We start from the raw sequence: 9,892 nt of genomic DNA, 5'->3' as shown, positions 1-9,892 counted from the left end.
AGGAGATGTGTAGAAAATGTATGGTCTGAGTTTTCCTTTCCAAAGACACATTAGATGCACTATAATAAGTGATCTGGAAATAACAGCCATTCAAAAAACAAACATGAAAGACTCTAGAATTTACAGAGCTCTGGGCCTACGTAAGAACCACCAACTGAAAGGGAACCAAAACCATGAAATTTTAATGCTCTATGGAAATTGGTCAATTAGAGTCATGGTTGGAGGGTAGTGGATCTTTTCCACAACAGGGAAACACAGTGAACAGAATTGAGCTTGGATTTTTCTTTTATGTTAGGCATAATACAGATTAAGAAATGTAGACGAAGTTTTCTGTAAATCTTTGGACAAATAAATGAAGACCTCAGACATGGTAAGTTACCAAGAAAGGTAGATTTTAAAAATAATGTATGTCGTTTTAATTTTGTGTTAAGAATAAAAACATACAAGAGTTTGAACAAAGCAATATTGTCATAGAACATATTTGATTTTCATAGAGAAATCATATCCCTGGAAAGAAAATCTATGAAGAGTAGTCAAAGACAGCAAAATTACAAGACAGGATGCTGCCAGATAGGGCAATACATGGCCTAGCCAAAAGCGTAGTGTAGGCAATTGAGACATTTTAGCACAGTGAGCAGGTAAGTAGTCAGAAAAGCAAGTAGAAATCAGAAAAATAAAACCTGGAGAATAGTGTTAGAATCTATCGCAGGAGGAGTAGGACATACAGGTGTCTATGATGCTTTTAAGACACTGCTGTGAAGACGCAGTGGTGCTGGTGGAAGGAAAAGTGCTAAAACTGTAGAACCTACAGAAACATGCTACTAACTTAAAAGGTTTCAGGACAGGATTCAAGATGTTCTACAGAGAAAAATGCTTATAGAACCACTTCTACATGGGAAATGGGCTGTAGGCAAATATTCTTCATTGATATTCTAATTTAAAGAAAGTAGAGAAACCTTCATGTTTAATTATGAGACAGGCAATTATTTTTCCTATAAAGTAAAGTTAATGTATTTTTAAGAAGAAGTGGAAAAAGTAAAAAATTAGGTAAGAAGTACAATGCTTTAATGAGGCTGCAAGCAGATCTTGAGCAAAATGCAAAAACAAGAGAGGAATGCAGGTCACAAAAGACAATCTAAAATGGTGTAGGATTGCTAAGGAGAATCAGGACAGGTTTCTCATTTTACTACACAGCAGGTGAAAATTTTAAATGTCAGTAGAAATATTAGAAACTATTGTCATCAACATATAAAAATTAGTAATCATAACTCCAAGACACTTAAAACATGAATTGAATAGATGAAAGAGATATTTAATTTATTTTTATTATTTTCTCATAATATTTGCGTGTATGTGTATTTCTGTCTGAGTCTATGTGTGTCTGTATATGATGTATGTGTGTGTGTGTGCATTTATGTCTGAGTCTGTGTGTATCTGTATATAATGGTTTGTGTGTGTGTGTGTTTCTGTCTGAGTCGGTGTGTGTCTGTATATGATGTGTGTGTGTGTGTGTGTGTGTGTGTGTGTGCCATTAAAGACAGCAATAGGTAACAGTAATTAGGGAGAAAATCAGAGCTATAAAGTTTGTAGTTTATAATAGTAAGGAATAAAAAGTAGAGTTTAACTTGAGTCATTATTATTTGCGAACTGGTTTTGAAATTTGTGCTGTATGCATTTAATTGTGGTTTAATATAGTTTTTCATTTTTTAATCATGTATAGTAAGTATAAATATAATGTGTGTTTTTAGTTGTGATTGTGTCCCTACTATAGTACAATGGCTAAAAAAATATAAAGGTGGTATAATACATAGAGTTTTCTTAAGTTTAATTAAGAAGGAAAAATAAAAAATATAAATATCATTAAGATTAGTTACTGCAAAGTAGAAATCCATAAACTAGTGAATGTTTTGATGAAAGTGAAGTGAATGTGGTGGGGATCGTGGGATAAGGAGGAATTCCTCTAAGGAGCAGGTTTGCAGATGGGTGGCTAACGGAGCCTTTGTTGAAGGCAGTGAATTAACTGGACTTCTTTCTTTGGAAACAGAAATGATGCATCCCATCTTTGAAGCATTCCCTAAAGACTTGACTTGGCAACTACAGTGTAAAATGTAAGCAATCTGTTTTCTTCCCCTGAACACTCACAAGCCAGTCTATATTTTACAATGTCCTCACCTCATTGTCTTGTTGGTTTGAGGATACGTGCTTTTCATGAAAGCGAAATTGGAAACTGAATTCTGCAGAAATGGTAAGACTAATAATGTTAAATCACTAATATTTTGAGGATCACTTTAAATTCAGAATAGCTTAGGGCACCTTAGTGAAATATGAGCAAGATAATAAAACTAACCATTTTCTAACCACAAAATGATAGAAATGAGGTTATTTCCAGGAAGGTGACAGAAAATACAATAAGAGTAATAAAACATGCTTCTATCCTAGATTTGAGATTTATGAATCAGTGACACATTATCTGTATACTCTGTGTCTTTTAACAAGTTAAATATACATTTTAATAAAATATGTATACAGAAATGTGAAGACATTTCAGAGTAAATATATAAAAGAAATACTTATGAAATCTATATTAATCATTATGTTATTTGTTATATATATATATGTCTATATAAATACATATACATATATATGTATATATGTATGTTATGAATATTTACATACAAATACCTTACCTTTCTTCTCAAAATAAGCATAGAAAATTCTAAGCTCTTACTACATATACACTTTGTAAATATGTCCTTTTTTTACTCCCTAGATTGCCTTTTTTGTCTGATGATAGCTTCATTTTCTGTGTAAAAAATTTAGTTTCATAAAGTTCAATTTATTTGTAGTATTGTACATACATGTGCATTTGTTGTGTTTAAGATTGTGTGGGTACATTTGTATATAGACTATACATACACACACCCTCACACAAACACACATACACAAACACACACACACACACACACACACACACACACATATATATATATATATATATATATATATATATATATATGCTTTAGTCTTTAGTCTTTAGAGTTTCTACATTTAAATGATGCACTTCATATCTTTCATCCTTAAATTTCTTAGAATTTCAAATGAATATTTAAGAATAAAATGTTAACAGAATTTTCAACAGCACATAGATCTTATATTTAATATATTTCAGTATATAACTTCAATATTCATATAGAAGTATAGAGATACAACCTATGTATTCATATTTATAGCTGTATTCATCGCTTTAAAGTTATACAAATTTACTTAACATTTTTCTCTAACCTGTAGTGGTAGGAGAGTTCATTGTAATTTTATAAAGTAGAAAGATAGAAGAGAAGTCTTTTCAATTTGAAACTTTCAATGATAAAATATTCTTCACATTGAATTCCTAATGAATGCATTTATCCTTTTGTGTAAATACAAACAGGATTTGAAATATATGTTTAATAGTGACATTAAGATTTGTTAAGATGAATAGGTTGAATTAACATAGTACAACAAATGCATTCCTCATTGGTTTTAAATTAGAGACTATTGGATATATGTAACCTTGTGTGTGTGTGTGTGTGTGTGTGTGTGTATGTCTGTGTGTGTTTGTCTGTGTCTGTGTGTTAATTTTACAACTTCTTAGGATTAAATGGAAAATTCATATAGGCTCTTGAATTCTATAATTTCAAATTGATATCCTTCCCTCTATTCCAATAAATAATATATTCTGTCAAATAATTTAATAATTTATACTGATTATTTGATAAATTATTCAGTTGGGATATTGATACAAAGAAAGTTGAGAATTTTCTAAACTCTTATCAAAGGCCCAATATCTTTCAAATACTAGACTCATAAACGATTTGAAGAATCTGGCATATTTTTTACATGTGTTCACACAGATTGGTGGAGTCATTTATATTTACTAATTAAATCCAAAGAAGAAAATAATTAATAATAGAAAATTTAAGAATGATTTTTGACAATCATCCCATTGTAGTTTGTGTGTGAAACAGAAGTTTCATGTGTAAAGTATAAATGAGCAACTAAAAAGTAAATGTGTGCAGAGTTACCAAAGTTAAACTTTATTTTGAGACCATTTATTTCTATTCTTCCATAAAAATCATGAAAAATAAATTTATAAAGCAATTTTATAATTATACAAGGAAAAATATATTTCAAACTAATTCAAAAAAATACACTTGGCTACTACACAATGACAAGTGACTGAAGAGGACACCTTGCTAACTTATTTGGCAGCAGGGTGTGTTAACGGTTAAGAAGAAACCTGAACTCTTATTCCTCATTTTCAACTAAGGGTTTCTTAGCATTTGCTTCCATCTTTGTAATACTACAAGTTCAACAGCATTCCCACATTTTCAAAAGAGGAACTTGAAAGGAATTTCACATGGTGAAAACAGTTAGATAAATCTTGAGAACAAAATGGCAATATAAAAATATCCTCTCACAGTTTTGCCAGTATACAGCAAATCTAGGTCATTCTTTTCAGTGGAAGAAGTTGTTAGAGAAACTCCGATCTCATTTTATTCACTGAAAACTCATGTTCACAAAACTAAATGATCTATGAATTCCCTTTGAGAAAGGTACCATGCCCTACACATCAAATTAAACATATATGTACTGTTCTTAGGAGAACAAAGATATGAAACTTTAATATTTTAAATATATAATAGGGAATTCAATCAAGTGCTATAGACAAGTACAGTCATAAATTCAGTCACTATCATTATAATATCTTTATGTTACTAAGCCTTGTATGCTTTACAATGGCAGTTTTTTATTTATACACTTATTTATTATTAGACATGGGCAGTGTGGTATGGGGAGTGGGTGGGTATTCACATGCACAAATTCATAGTATTCTGAGGTCAATGAGAAAGTAGGCATTCACAGGTAAGGATAGTACATGACTTTATCTGGCTAAAGATGGACTCTTTATAACTTACTCTGACATCATCTATTCTCACTGAAATGCTGAATACTGAGGAATCAGAAAAATAGTGCTATTATAGTATGCAAACATTAAGAGAACCCTGAAGCAGCCATTATTTGTACACCAATGTCATGGCCAACTCCACTAAAGTAGGATGTACAATTTTGACTACAATGTCCTCAGCTTTGTATTTTTGATGTCCAAAAGCTTCCTGTTTTGTTGAGCTCATATATGATAATTCACAATTTATGTGAAGCTTGTGAGAAGTTCTATATTGAATGCTAGAAAAGCTGCTTGCCATTTTAAAAATATCCCAGACCATCTGGTATAATTTGAAAATACTTGAACTTTCTGGAGAAGAATAAATTCTTATTATTTACCTATGTCAGAATGCTTGAAATCTGTGCTGTCTAAAGTTAACAGCAATGCAGGTAGTTTCAAATCTTACAAGAAGGATGTTATGGAAAGAAACCCTTTTTAAATTATTGTTAGTATTTTAATAGCTTATATTCATTAGGCATCACATGGCACTTTAAAGTATAATTTATCTCTGTTGACCCTTCTGAATTCTTCCCTGTCACCACATAGTTTTCTTATACTATTCCATCCTCAAAAATCCCTTTAAGCCATGGGTCACATGAGTTTCTTACAAGCTCCCTACCTCAGAATATCCCTTTATCTCTGGTAGCATCCTTCTACCTTCTAGTTTTATGTTATATATATGTATATATTACATAGCTGTCACGCTATGTTATCTCACTAAGGGAATTCAACAATTTCTACATTCATCATTTTGGTATAATTTCTATTTTGTATTTCTTATCACTGAGTAAAACCACATTGGATATATATATATAGCACATTTCCATTAACCATTTATTGATTTATAGATATCTAGACTGATTGCATTTTCTTGCAATTGAGATTAGAACACCAGTAAGCAAGTGTGGGAAAGTATCTCTCATAGGAGATAGGTTCCTTAGAAATATGAGTAGAAACAATATAAGGGTGTCTCATATGTTTTCTGTTCTAATTTTCTGAGGAATTCCACACTGATTTCCTCAGTGGCTGCCCTAGTTGCACTCCCAGTCAAAATCAACAAAGTTGTTAAAATATTTAACAACATATAAATATAAATACAAATATGAATCAATTTCTGATACCAATAGACTAGCCTTTGTCTATAAAAAGCATTTCTCCAAAGGTGCTAGGTGTTCAAATTTTATTTTTATTAATATTCTGGAAGTTCATAAATAAGGGTAGAATGTAAAATACCAGTTTAGAATCATTTTTTTTTCTGATTAAACACCCCTCTTACAGCCAAACACCTGCTTTGTGGTTGTTGCATGCATAATTAATGTAGGCTAAAGAATATGTTTCATCACATTCTAACCACAGACAAAATGTCAAATCAGAGTAGTGGTCTTGCAAATGATAACAGTTAGGAACTGTGTAGTGATTTTTTTAAAGTTTATCTTACAGAATTTTAGACAGAAATACAGAATACAAGGATTGACAAGCTCATGTATAGAACCAAGTATGAATTTTTATGATTTGCTGGTGACCAGGACTTCATCCGAGATTCATTTCATCAATACTCACATTGCCTTTCTGCGTTCTTCAGCAAGCATGCATATTTCTTGCTTGCCTTGGCAGATTAGATATCAACCACAAATCAGCTGTCTCCAGTAATATGTCTGCTTCTAGCTCAGCAAGCCTCCTTCTGTTTCCTCTTGTCATTTGTACTTCTCCCTTGTACACTCTTTGTAATCATGTATGAACATGTTTATTCTTCTGAGTTAAGACAAGCATTAGCAGTTTAATGCAGGAAATCATTTAGAACTGTAAGAAAACTGTAGTGAGGTCTCAAAGTTCCCCCAATATTTTCAAATGCAGTATGTCCAAAATAAGCAAAAAGTGAGTAACTTGATTCAACATATTTACTTAGATACATATACTAATGACAAACAAAAGTTAAGAATCATGTTTGCAATTTTGACTCCAAAAGACCTTTCCTGTCTATTAAATGTAACTAGTTGATGGACAAAAGTCCCTACAGGCTAGGGCTGTTTGAACCCTTGGCTAGGTTGTGGAAACTTTAGGAGGCAGAACTTCCTGGGAGAAAGGAGGTTGCTGAAATTGGGTCTTGAGAGTTATGTGGGGCTGGTGAGATGGCTGAGATGCTATGAGCACTAGCTGGTCTTCCAAAGATCATGTGGTCAATTCCCAGCAACCACACAGTGGCTCACAACCATCTACAGAGAGATCTGATGCCCTCTTCAGGCAGGCAGATATATATGCAACAAAGCCATATACATTAAAAACTAAAACTTAAGGTAGACTCTGAAGTGGATGTCAGGAAGTGCATGCTAATAGGAGCCTGATATAGCTGTGTCCTTAGAGGTCTGCCAGAGTTTGACATATTCAAAGGCAGATGCTCACAGCTAACCATTGAACTGATCAAGGGGTTCCCAAAGGAGGAGTTAGAGTTAAGACTGAAGGAGCTGAAAGTGTTTGTGGCCCCATGAGGAGAGCAACAATAACAACCAACCATAGCTCCCAGGGTCTAAACAACCAGCCTGGGAGCACTTAGGGAGGGATCCAGGGCTTCAGCTGTACATGTAAGGGAGGATGGTCCTATCGGGCATAGGTGGGAGAGGAGATCCTTGGTCCCATGAAGGCTGGATACCATGTGTAGGGGAATTCGAGAGTGGGGAGGTGGGAGTGTGGGGGTGTGTAGTGGCACATCTGCAGAGAAGTAGGAGGAGGGGTGATGGGATAGAGGGTTCTTGGGAGGGGGAGAATGGGATAAGGTGATAACATCTGAAATATAAATAAAATATCCAATAAAAAAGAAAAAATGAGAGTTATTTGCAATTCCCATTTATTTTCTACTTATTGACTGCTTGTGGCATGTAATCAGACACCTTATGTCAACTAACACGGACTGTATATCCTACACTGTGAACCTAAGTAAAGCTCTCCTTGACTAAGTTGCTCAGTTGAGCATTTTGTGAATCAGTGAGGAGATTAATTTGTATACCTTGGAGCCAATAAGTTCTAACTTATTCATTAATTAATGAATTTGAAATGTCCACTTTCAGTATGATGAGACTTTCATAAAATAATTCTATAGATTGGAGGGTTAAAGAATGTTCTATCTCTCAGTTCTAGGGGCACAAGTTCTACTTGAATGTGTCAATATGAGCAATAAAATGGTGAAGTGTGACTCTGTGGCTTATAGAATGGCCCCTCTCCTAATTGTCAGGATTTTACACTCTCGAGTATAAAGAGATTCTTCTCCTACCACTCCCTCTACCCCTATGTCTGGTCCTATCTCTCCAAATTAAATTCCAATGAGGCATACACCTTTGCCATAAGAATTTGAATGGAAAATAATATGACCCAGAGAATTAGCTTGTCCAGACAACCCCAATTAAGTTTCTTTGCAGTAAGAAAAAAATGTAGATAACCAGAGAGATGCTTGTAGAATTGTGGCATGAATTTTCATTACAAAAAAAATGTAAACTACTTTCGATATCTTATCTACTACTTGTTGAGTTCTACATTGTATTCCTTATTGAATGAGAAAGATAAACATGTTCACATATTATAAGGAATTGAGAAGAGTATAAGGAATAGAGAAAAGGGAATACAAATGACAAGAGGAAATAGCAGGAGACTTGCTGAGCCAGAATCAGACATGTTACTGGGATAGCTGATTTGTGGTTGAATTCTATATATCTACATTGAAAGTTTTATGTAACAAATAAAGAAAATATAAAATGAAAAAAGAACAGTAATTCTGACTTTTATCCCAGTGGAGGGAGAGAGAGATCACAATGTGAACACTTTACATTAATTAATAGAATTGCAATGGCACATTCTCAGCACACTTTCAGCAGGGTATATTAGAATATGAACCTAGGTTAAATATTCTAAATCCTGTCTTACTGTCAAATACTTTTGTTTCTGTTATCTGGGCATCAGTCGTATTTCTTTCCAGGAATACTGCCATAAAGAAGAGCTATAATTTTGACAGCTGTGTCATCCCACTAGAACAAAAACTGTGCAATATGTCAGGTAGTATTTAATTTACTATGATTCTAGAAACTAGATTCATGAAACTATATAATATAATTTTTAAGTATTTATAGTATTTACCTTCACAAGGTCAACCATAAGTCAAATAATATAATAAATTGGAATAATCTGTATATATATATATATATATATATATATATATATATATATATATAAACAATAAGACAGCTGCTCTTGGTTTACTGTGATATAGTAACTCTGAGAGTTGGGGGTCTCTCTGGGTTTAGAGCCTGGTACTGCTTAAAACACTTGATCGACTGGCACTAAGTACAAGAAGTAAATTAAGTGATGTGAAATTAACCTAACAAGTACTTTAGAGATTCCAGGACCTAATCTACAATACTTTCTGTAAACTTTCGCATCACCTAGTTCTGATTGGTGATATTTGTTTAGCTGAGTTCTTTGTTATCTGACCTAAGTCTCTTAAAGGAAAAAAATGCTTGAAACTATGACATGAAAACTTATATACAAATATGTCAATGTACATGGGAAGCTGGAAGCATGAAGTCAATAATCCTTATCATTTGCCCAAATATGTGGGTTTTTTTCCTGAAAAGATAAATATATTACAAAATTACAAAACTATTTTCTGAAGAAGAGCTGCATGATACATGTAGTTCTGCTAATGTCCAGGTTGAAAGGGAGGAAACTGAGTCAGGAAACCAGGCTTTCAAATTCTACTTTCCCTTCCATATTTGCCTCTCCAACTGTTCTTATCACACATTGCATAAAGCAAAGCTTACGTATCAATCATGTGAATCTGAGGACATGCTCCCAAGAATGTACAAACTAATATATACTATCCATACATGGATATTCAATTTTTGAATAATTTAAATTAAATGA

This window comes from Grammomys surdaster, unplaced genomic scaffold (assembly GCF_004785775.1).
Source record: "Grammomys surdaster isolate TR1022 unplaced genomic scaffold, NIH_TR_1.0 125708, whole genome shotgun sequence".
Taxonomy (NCBI): domain Eukaryota; kingdom Metazoa; phylum Chordata; class Mammalia; order Rodentia; family Muridae; genus Grammomys; species Grammomys surdaster.
Note: the sequence above shows the minus strand (reverse complement) of the source record.